At 46.2% G+C, this 9,641-nt stretch overlaps 1 non-coding gene across 1 annotated transcript; it reads left to right on the top strand.

The window, feature by feature from the left end:
• The first annotated feature begins 8,615 nt into the window (after positions 1 to 8,615).
• TRNAG-UCC (transfer RNA glycine (anticodon UCC)) lies at positions 8,616 to 8,689 on the top strand. The gene has a single exon. It is a non-coding gene; the product is annotated as a tRNA-Gly (tRNA).
• Positions 8,690 to 9,641: the final 952 nt, after the last annotated feature.

Raw genomic sequence — 9,641 nt, 5'->3', positions numbered from 1 at the left:
TTTAAATGTCTTGACTCAGTTACTAACAACCGTGAGCATGTTTTCAAATTGGAAAAGCAAGATCCATTTAAACTCACTCTTTTTCCGCAAAAGGCTCTTTGTTTACTTTCTGGTATTGCATTTCACAGGCAGGCCAAGCGCCTCTCTGATTAAAGAGTTTGTTCACTTTATCTGTCTCCCTGTAGCTTCACAAGCCTTACTCTTAAGAATAGACATGGCAGACTTTGCACCAAAGAAGCAAACCTTACTTTTCACGAGAAAATATTTAGTAAAAGTGAATTTTTACTTATGAAAATTTCACCAAGCATAAATTACTTGTCTGAAAGTAATGGGCTCTTTGTAGCTCCCTTAAATAAATAAATAGCTTCTTTTCTCAAGTGTTGTGACTTTTGAGCATGCTTAAATTCAGGGCTAGTTTGTTTTCTTCCAGGAAATAAAAAATAAGCATGTGCGTCAGATCCTAAATCAGTCTTTCTTCTAGAAATGTATAATATGAGAAAGGCTTCCCAGGTGACTCAGTGATTAAGAATCTGCCTGCAGTGCAGGAGACACAAGAGACATGGGTTCCATCCCTGGGTGGGGAAGATCTCCTGGAGAAGGAAATGGCAAACCGCTCCAGTACTCTTGCCCAGAAAATCCCATAGACAGAGGGAGCCTGATGGGCGACAGTCCATGGGGTTGCAAAAGATTCAGACACAATTGAGCATAATGTGGAAAGCCAAGATAGTTTCCTTCCGACTGTCACGCTGGAGGCATATAGTATCAGAAAAACATGAAAAAAGACAGACGGTATGAGACTGAGAGAAAGGAAAATTATATTTTTCAAACAGTCTTTACTGATCTAACACAAATATCTTTATCTGTAATTTATTTAGTCCTAACTAAATTTATTTGTTTGATATATTTAGAGGCTTTAAAGTTCCCTTTATTTAATAGATGGAGAAAATTAGTTTTGTTTCATTATTTTTTTCCAAACTGGGAAGGGATATGCAAAAAAGCTCTTTAATGGAGGCAGAGGAATGTGTTTAGTCAAAAATTTTCCTTCTTTCCTTTTCCATTTCCATATTGGACACAGCTAGACACCTGGTGTTATGGTGGTTCTCTTTTTTTTTTAATTTTTAAAAATGTCTTTAAAAATTTTTTTATTTTTTAAATGTAAAAATTTTTGTCTTTTAATATCCATTAAGACTGGTTTTTCCAGTGGTCATGTATGGATGTGAGAGTTGGACTATAAAGAAAGCTGAGAGCTGAAGAATTGATGCTTTTGAACTGTGGTGTTGGAGAAGACTCTTGAGAGTCCCTTGGACTGCAAGGAGATCAAACCATTCCATCCTAAAGGAGATCAGCCCTGGGTGTTCACTGGAAGGACTGATGTTGAAGCTGAAACTCCAGTACTTTGGCCACCTGATGCGAAGAGCTGACTCATTTGAAAAGACCCTGATGCTGGGAAAGATTGAGGGCAGGAGGAGAAGGGGGTGACAGAGGATGAGATGGTTGGATGGCATCACCAACACAATGGACATGGGTTTGTGTGGACTCCAGGAGTTGGTGATGGACAGGGAGGCCTGGCGTGCTGCGGTTCATGGGGTCGCAAAGAGTTGGACACGACTGAGTGACTGAACTGAACTGAACTGTTTTATTATTTGTTTTTATCTTTTGCCCAAACCGCACAGAATGTGAGATCTTGGATCTTATTTCCCTGGTCAGGGATCAAACCCATGCCCCTTGCATTGGCAGCACAGTCTTAGGCTCTGGACCACCAGGGAAGTCTCTTTGTTCTCTTTTGTTCCCTCTGTCTTCCTCTTTCCTTATCTCCAATGCAGAATTATCAGGGTAACCAGGGCGAATGCTCCCTGCACACCTAGCTGAATGAGAACAGGTTGCACCCCTAATAAATCAACATCATGTACTGAGTGGCCACAGTGGAGTATCCTTGCAGCTACCGTGGGGACTGGGGTTGGAACTCTAAATTCTTAAGAAGTTGCAGGAAGTGGACGGTAGCTTGGGGTTGGGTGAGAGGCTGGCTCCAGTCCCTCTGGCTGACAACATCCTGCAGATGACACCATCCTGGCGAGCCCACTCCCCAACCACAGCTCTCTTATTTAGTGTGGTATGGTAAGCACAAGAGAGAAGCATCGGGAATTAAACAGAAAGCCACTGTTCTCATTAAAAATCTCCCAGGGCTGCTCTCCCACATACCTTAAAGCTGTTGAACTGCTCGCACTTTGTCATTCTGTCGTCATTATTCTTATACATGTAGGTAAATATTTTATTAAACGTCTTCACTGCTTGGCAGTGACTGGGCCCTTTGCCTCCTAGCCTGGCCGGCGCCCAGCACTGCCTGGGTGGGTGGGCAGTGGGCTCCATGAACACTCCGCTGTGTTAATGGAGTAGCAGTGCTCTCTACCTGGAAACCATTTTCTCCAGCCTCTTGGGTTTAATCTTCCATTTCTTCTTCTTCAAATCACTTACCAACTTAGTCTTGATGAAAGACACTGGGTTGGGCGGGGGTGGGGGGCTGCGGCAAGAAAACAGCTATGCCTTTTAACTCCACCTGGAAGTGGGTGAGACCATGCCACCATCACCTTCCCTTCCACCTCTGTCCCCACTTGGGAACACGCTCCACCCACTCCATGACCTGCCTTGCCAAACAGAAATCTAAATATCACAGCTGGAGATATGCAGGACCCCTCTACCCACGCCGACTCATGCTCTGCAGAATCGCAGACGTTCTCAACGTCATCTCCACCACCGAGTCCCTTGGCCCCATCAGCTCGCCAGTTTACCAGCAACCAGTGGGTAGCTCAGGCCCACAAACTCACCCGTTAGTCTGGACCAAGTTTGGGTCCACTTATTCGAAAGTCTTTGCTTTTTACCATCACACAGTACTGGACATGGCCAAAGCAGCAGTAAGGAGTGTGGCTGTAGTCATCTTCTCTGCTCTTTGAGTCTTCAGAAGGCCATCCGGACAAGATCTACTTCTGTGGGAGAAACTCTGGAGGACCGTGGGTCTGACCCCCTCTTCTGGTGGATGCCGGGAGCGCCTGCCCGCACCTCTGCATCCCAGTTCCCTCTGCCGGCGGAGGGAAGAGAAGCTCGCTCCCCGCTCGGAGCCCAGGTGGTAGAGTTCAAGGCCCCGCTCTCAGATTCTGAGACCCAAGTCCCACAGCTCTAGGTGTTTCCTGAAGATGAAACCAAGACTCACCGCTGTAGCCCACTCTGCAATTTCTACAACTACCAATTAGCTAACTCCAAGTGGCTGAAAAACTAGTGAACGAAGGGGAAGGAAAAGGGAGCGCCCTGTTATTGCTGAAGGCGGGTATTGGAGCAAGTGGAAATCAGCCGGTCTATGCAGCCAAACATGATACTACACACACACAGAGGCAGAGGAAAGAAAAGATAATAGATGCGAGGACAGTAGAGGCCAGACTGCAGGGCAAACTGCTGAGTAAGACGCTCATGCTAAAAATAACATCGCTGGGAGAGGACATAAGAAATAAAAGTGGCTGGGCCCATGGGTGGCAGGAGCGAGAGGCTCTGAGTATAAAGCCCCAGAATTAGAGCAAGATGGAGAAGGACTAGAATCTGAGAGGAGGGATGGACCTAAGAATTATCTGAAGCAAACCCAAAAGTGAATTTCACCACCATCCTCTCACTTTTGCGGACACCTGAAGTTCCCTCCGTGGTGGCTGGACACGCCTCTGGGTTCTGAACTGGCCCCCAAGGCCTGGCGCCCACTCAGCAGGTCCCACTAGAGAAAGGAAGGCAAGACCCGGTTCAGCATCTTCTCGTCTGGGTCATAGATAATCATGAGCATTCCAAAAATCAGTTGCCCGCGTGGCTGATGGGGAGGCCTGGCTTGACAGAAGGCATTCATGAGGAAGACCTCGGGGGGTTAGCTGATCACAAGCTTGATGCAGTCCTACAGTGCAAGGAGGCTGTTGAGAAGCCTAATGCAATCTTCGACTCTATTAATAGAACAGCAGAGTGTGAGGAGGGAAGCAATGATCCCAGAGCATGCTGCTGGTTCAGGCCACATGCAGTTTTATGCTCAGTCCTGCAGGCTATATTTTAAAAGAGGCACTGGCAAATTCAAGCCTGTTTGGAAGAGCATGAAAAGGATTGGACGCCGGTGTTTAGACAGCATCAGGATTAACTTGACAGTCCTTTTATGACTGGCAATATCAGCACAATGATTGCCCTGAAGATGCAGAAGCTAGTGGCTAGCACCAGAAATCTGTTTTCAATGTCTATATAGACTCCCTGAGATTTGAGTGGGGGTGCCCTCTCAGTATAATGGGAATGATACAGCACCCAATCTACCTGCAAGGGTAGTCTGAAGGCTAGTCTGCCCAGTTGGACTGGTGTGTCTAGAGCATCTACCAACTGCCAGCTCTGTGCCAGGCCCCAGGGCATCAAGAGGAGCTTGAAATCTAGTTGGGAAGATGGGCCCATAAACAGGTACTTTGCACAGAGCGTGACTGATGATGAAAGATACATGCATGGATTTGATATGAGATGCAATTCATTTCTTATAGGAGAAGAGTGATCGGAGAGAAACAGAGTCTGTGGCATATGTTTGTGCAAGTGTGAAAGGAGGAAAAGGGATCCCTGGCAATCAGGACAGAGAGACTGTTAGTGAGGAAAGATTAGAGTCAGATTAGAGGAAAGATTAGAACCAGCTCAGCGACAGAAAAAACAATCGAAGGAGCTCAACCGTGTCAGATGCCATCAAAAAGTCCAGGAAGAGGGGGAGGAAGGCTCCAGACCAACCCCTAGATGTGAAGATGAGGGGTTCCCCCTTAGTGGTCAAGAAGCACGTTCCTGGGAAATGATGCAGGCAGAGACAGATTTCATTCAGGGAGTTTGAGGAAGGGTGCGTTTATTGGACACCTACTAACAGCTAAACAACAGCATGACGCTATGCGTTATCAAAGTTCCAAAAGCACTGGGAGTTCACTTCAATACTGGTTGGTTACTGTATGAACTGATGGATTTGGTGAGACCAACAGATGGGAGTTTCAGTGGCCAGTTGGTTGGTCTGGGATGATGTTTCTTACGCTAACTGTGCCAGGAGGAAAAAGAATGGTCTTGGTGTGCTCCAGAGATGGTCAGCCCATGCACGCCTTCCTCATTTCCTCGTCTCTCAGGAAGTTTCTTTTCCTAGAAGTGCTCAGAAAGGCGATCCCTGACCAGATATCCCTCATGTTTGCTTCCCTTTTGTTATTGACCAGGGAAATTAATAGTACTCTTTTTTTTTTTTTTTACCCCGCTCACATTCTCGATCCAAGGCATGTTTTTTTTTTCTTCATCAGTGGGTTTGTGTTTGGTTGATTAGTTATTCATGTATAATGTACAATGACAAGAGCTGTGTTACAAGAAATGATTGTGGCGAGTGCAGGCGTACAAGCTCCGGGGCTGGCTTCCTTTTTGTGGGGGTGGGTGGCAAGCAGGTTAGTCAGGCATTTGGATCATTTGCAAATGGTTGAAATTCTCCTCTTACCAAACTGGTGACTGAGGGAAAAATAAGGGGAATTAAAGTAAATGAGTGTTTGCTGCTCATCCCCACAGTCTCCTCGAGCATTCATGAGTTCCTCCTGAATCCCAGCATCTGTCCCAGGCAATCACTCAAGCCACTTGACTTCTGTAGACTTGAGTCACTCCATCTGTCTCATACCCAACATATCTTCTGTATGTTGCCATCCTTCATAGGTTAAATTTTTGCAAAGAGAATCCAATTCATAGACTGGTTCTTCCTCTCACTTGCCCCACAGGCCTTCCCAGTACATGGTTCCCTCACTGTAGCCAGAGAGGTCTTTACAAATCAGATCCCTCACTTGTACTTCTCACGTGTCCTCAACCCCTTTGTACTTCGTCATTCAGTCATGTCTGACTCTTTGTGACCCCGTGGACTGTAGCCCGCCAGGCTCCTCTGTCCATGGGGATTCTCCAGGCAAGAACACTGGAGCGGGTTGCCATTTCTTTTTCCAGGCGATCCTCCTGACCGAGGGGTCGAGCCCAGGTCTCTTGCATTGCAGGCAGATTCTTTACCACTGAGCAACCAGGGAAGCTCAACCTCTTTGGTGTAGCCTAAAAAGCCCTACCTAATCTGATCTTGGCTTGCTTTTCCAACCTATCTCATGCCCCTGTCTCCTACCACCTCTCAAATGAAATGAATGAGTTTCCCTCCTCGGGCCTTTTACATGTGCTGTTCCTTCTCCCCATACTATATGGATATCTCCTTATTACTTTTCAAGTCTTAGTTCAAATACCATCTCCCTGAACATACCTTTTCTGAGCAACCTCTCTTAAGTTGCCTCCCCACCCACTGCTTCCTAGTTCATTGCCTTAAATTTCCTACTGGGAGCTCAGCTGAGGGGCTCAATTACCCTCTTTGGGGTTTTTGCATGTGGTACATGGTCTTCCTAATAGCGTGGAAGCAGGATATAAGAGGGAGGAAGCAGAAACACCAAAATCTAAACTATTCTGCACCTATCCCCAAATAATTTTCTAGCTCATTTTAGCTTTTTATTGGCATTTCTCACTCTCTGAAATTGCTGGGTTATTTTGTTTCCTTGCTAATTGCCTGCTCTCTTGCTCGATCTACAAGGATGCAAAATCCACAAGATTAGAAATCTTTCCTGTGTTCATTCACATGCCAAGCAAAAAGGACATTCATTCAGTAAACATTCATCGAATAAGTGAATTTTCAATATTTAGAAATAAAGAAAAACAAGATGGGCATGAAATGCAATGAATCATACAAGCACATGTGCACAAAAAAGTCAGGCTGCAGAGAACTTTTCAGGAGAACTACAACCTGAAGGGTAAAGAGCACAGCATGAAGTGAGTCAGAGATAAACGGGAGCCCGCTGGCAGCCCGTCTGCGCCCTGCTGTTCAGCACTGTCACAGAGTTGGGCAGGGGAAGGGGTGATGGGCCCAGAGACCCGGGACACAGAGCACCCTAGAGGTGAGCAGGATCGACAAAGAGCTGGCCCTTAAGGGGGAAGTAGGCTGCGCCCAGACCTCACAGGCCCCCCGCGGGATGATGTCAGTAATGATGCTTTGAAGTCCTAGGGCTGGTATGGGAGGGCTCAAGTTGCTTTACTTGAGCCTGAGCTTGCAGAGGAAGGTGATCTTCATTTATTTCAATTCAAACCAGCACCTACTATGGGAAAAACACGCAGTGGATGATGGAGACACTAGAGGCCTGGGATAGGTGCCCAAGCTGGGAACAGCCAGTAGTGCAAAGATGGCTCCTAAATGGGGCCGAGGAGCTAAGTGTCAGGGGCAGGAAGCCAGCAGCCCCAAAGTTACAGACAAGGGAGAGTCTAAAGGCTTCCCAGAGGAGCCACTGCAGGAGGTGAATGACAAGGAGGGCCCTCCCGAGTCAGGGAGGCCAGGGTACGTTTGGAGACCTCTAGAAGCTCCCTGAGACTAGAGCAGGGTAAGACCTGCAGGTAAGTGCAGGAAGAACAATTTACTACCCCCAAATTCCAGTAACCAATCCCTGAAGCCAGTAGCTGGAGTCCTGGGCAGAGAGCAAAGGAAACATGGTGTTCCAAGTAGAAGACGGGAGACAGCTTTACTGGAAGAAAGGTAATGCATGCTGTGCAGCAAGCCCGCAGGTGGCAATGCCGTGGGGAAAGATGAGCCCGAAAAGGTGCCCAGAGTGTGCTGTGATTTGAACAAAATAATAAATGACCATTGGGAGGTATGTGTATGGGGGGGAAGAGGGTAATTATAAAAGCAGTAAAAACACTTTAGTATTTGGACTCGGAGAAACTGATTTTGAAATTAATGTTGGCTACACTCGTGTTCATAGCAACGTTATTTACGATCACCGAAAGGTGGAAGCAACCCAGTGTCCATTCATACACTGGGTTGAGTGGATAAACTAAATATGGTCCATACATGCAATAGAAAACTGTTCACTTATAATGAGGAATGAAAACGTAATCCATGCTACAATGTGGATGAACCTTGAAAACATTATACTAAATGAAGTAAGCCAGACACAAAAGGACATGTATGATATGATTCCATTTCTGGGAGATGCTTAGAATAGTCAATTCATAGAAAAAGTAAACAGTGGTTTCTACGATCTGGGGGGAGGTGGGAACAGGAGTTACAGTTTAATGGGTGTAGAGTTTCAGTTGGAGATGATTGGAAATAAGTTCCGGATGAATGGATAAAGTTGTGGCATTTATACAATGGAATATTATCCAGCCACAAAAAAGAAAGAAAGGGTGCCACTTGCAGCAACGTGGATGGACCTAGGGATTATCGTATTTAGTGAAGGAAGTCAGATTGCGTGTGTGTGTGTGTGTGTGTGCGCGCGCGCATGCGCGCACACGTGCACTCAGTTGCTCAGTCATGTCTGACTCTTTGTGGCTCCACGGACTGTGTCCCACCAGGCTTCTCTGCCTGTGGAATTTTCCAGGCAAAATTACTGGAGTGGAATGCCACTTCCTACTCCAGGGGATCTTCCCGATCCACATCTCTTGCATCTCCTGCATTGGCAGGCGGATTCTTTATGACTAGCATCAATTGGGAAGCCCCATCATGTGATATCATCTAAATGTGGAACCTAAAAAAAATGATACAGGGGAATTCCCTGGTGGTCCAGTGGTTAGGACTCTGCACTTCCACTGCAGGGGACGTGGGTTCGATTCCTGATCCAGGAAATAAGATCCTGTAAACCACTCACAGACTATGTGGATCACAATAAACTGGAAAATTCTGAAAGAGATGGGAATACCAGACCACCTGACCTGCCTCTTGAGAAACCTATATGCAGGTCAGGAAGCAACAGTTAGAACTGGACATGGAACAACATACTGGTTCCAAATAGGAAAAGGAGTACGTCAAGGCTGTATATTGTCACCCTGCTTATTTAACTTATATGCAGAGTACATCATTAGAAACGCTGGGCTGGAAGAAGCACAAGCTGGAATCAAGATTGCGGGGAGAAATATAAATAACCTCAGATATGCCGATGACACCACCCTTATGGCAGAAAGTGAAGAGGAACTAAAAAGCCGCTTGATGAAAGTGAAAGAGGAGAGTGAAAAAGTTGGCTTCAAGCTCAACATTCAGAAAACGAAGATCATGGCATCTGGTCCCATCACTTCATGGGAAAGAGATGGGGTAACAGTGGAAACAGCATCAGACTTTATTTTTCAGGGCTCCAAAGTCACTGCAGATGGTGATTGCAGCCATGAAATTAAAAGACGCTTACTCCTTGGAAGGAAACTTATGACCAACCTAGATAGCACATTGAAAAGCAGAGATATTACTTTGCCAACAAAAGTCCATCTAGTCAAGGCTATGGTTTTTCCAGTGGTCATGTATGGATGTGAGAGTTGGACTGTGAAGAAACCTGAGTGCCTAAGAATTGATGCTTTTGAACTGTGGTGTTGGAGAAGACTCTTGAGAGTCCCTTGGACTGCAAGGAGATCCAACCAGTCCATCCTAAAGGAGATCAGTCCTGGGTGTTCTTTGGAAGGAATGATGCTGAAGCTGAAACTCCAGTACTTTGGCCACCTCATGTGAAGAGTTGACTCACTGGAAAAGACTCTGATGCTGGGAGGGGTTGGGGGCAGGAGGAGAAGGGGACGACAGAGGATGAGATGGCTGG

The sequence above is a fragment of the Bos javanicus genome, chromosome 19 (genome assembly GCF_032452875.1).
Source record: "Bos javanicus breed banteng chromosome 19, ARS-OSU_banteng_1.0, whole genome shotgun sequence".
Taxonomy (NCBI): Eukaryota; Metazoa; Chordata; class Mammalia; order Artiodactyla; family Bovidae; genus Bos; species Bos javanicus.
This window is presented reverse-complemented; position numbering and strand designations above follow the sequence as displayed.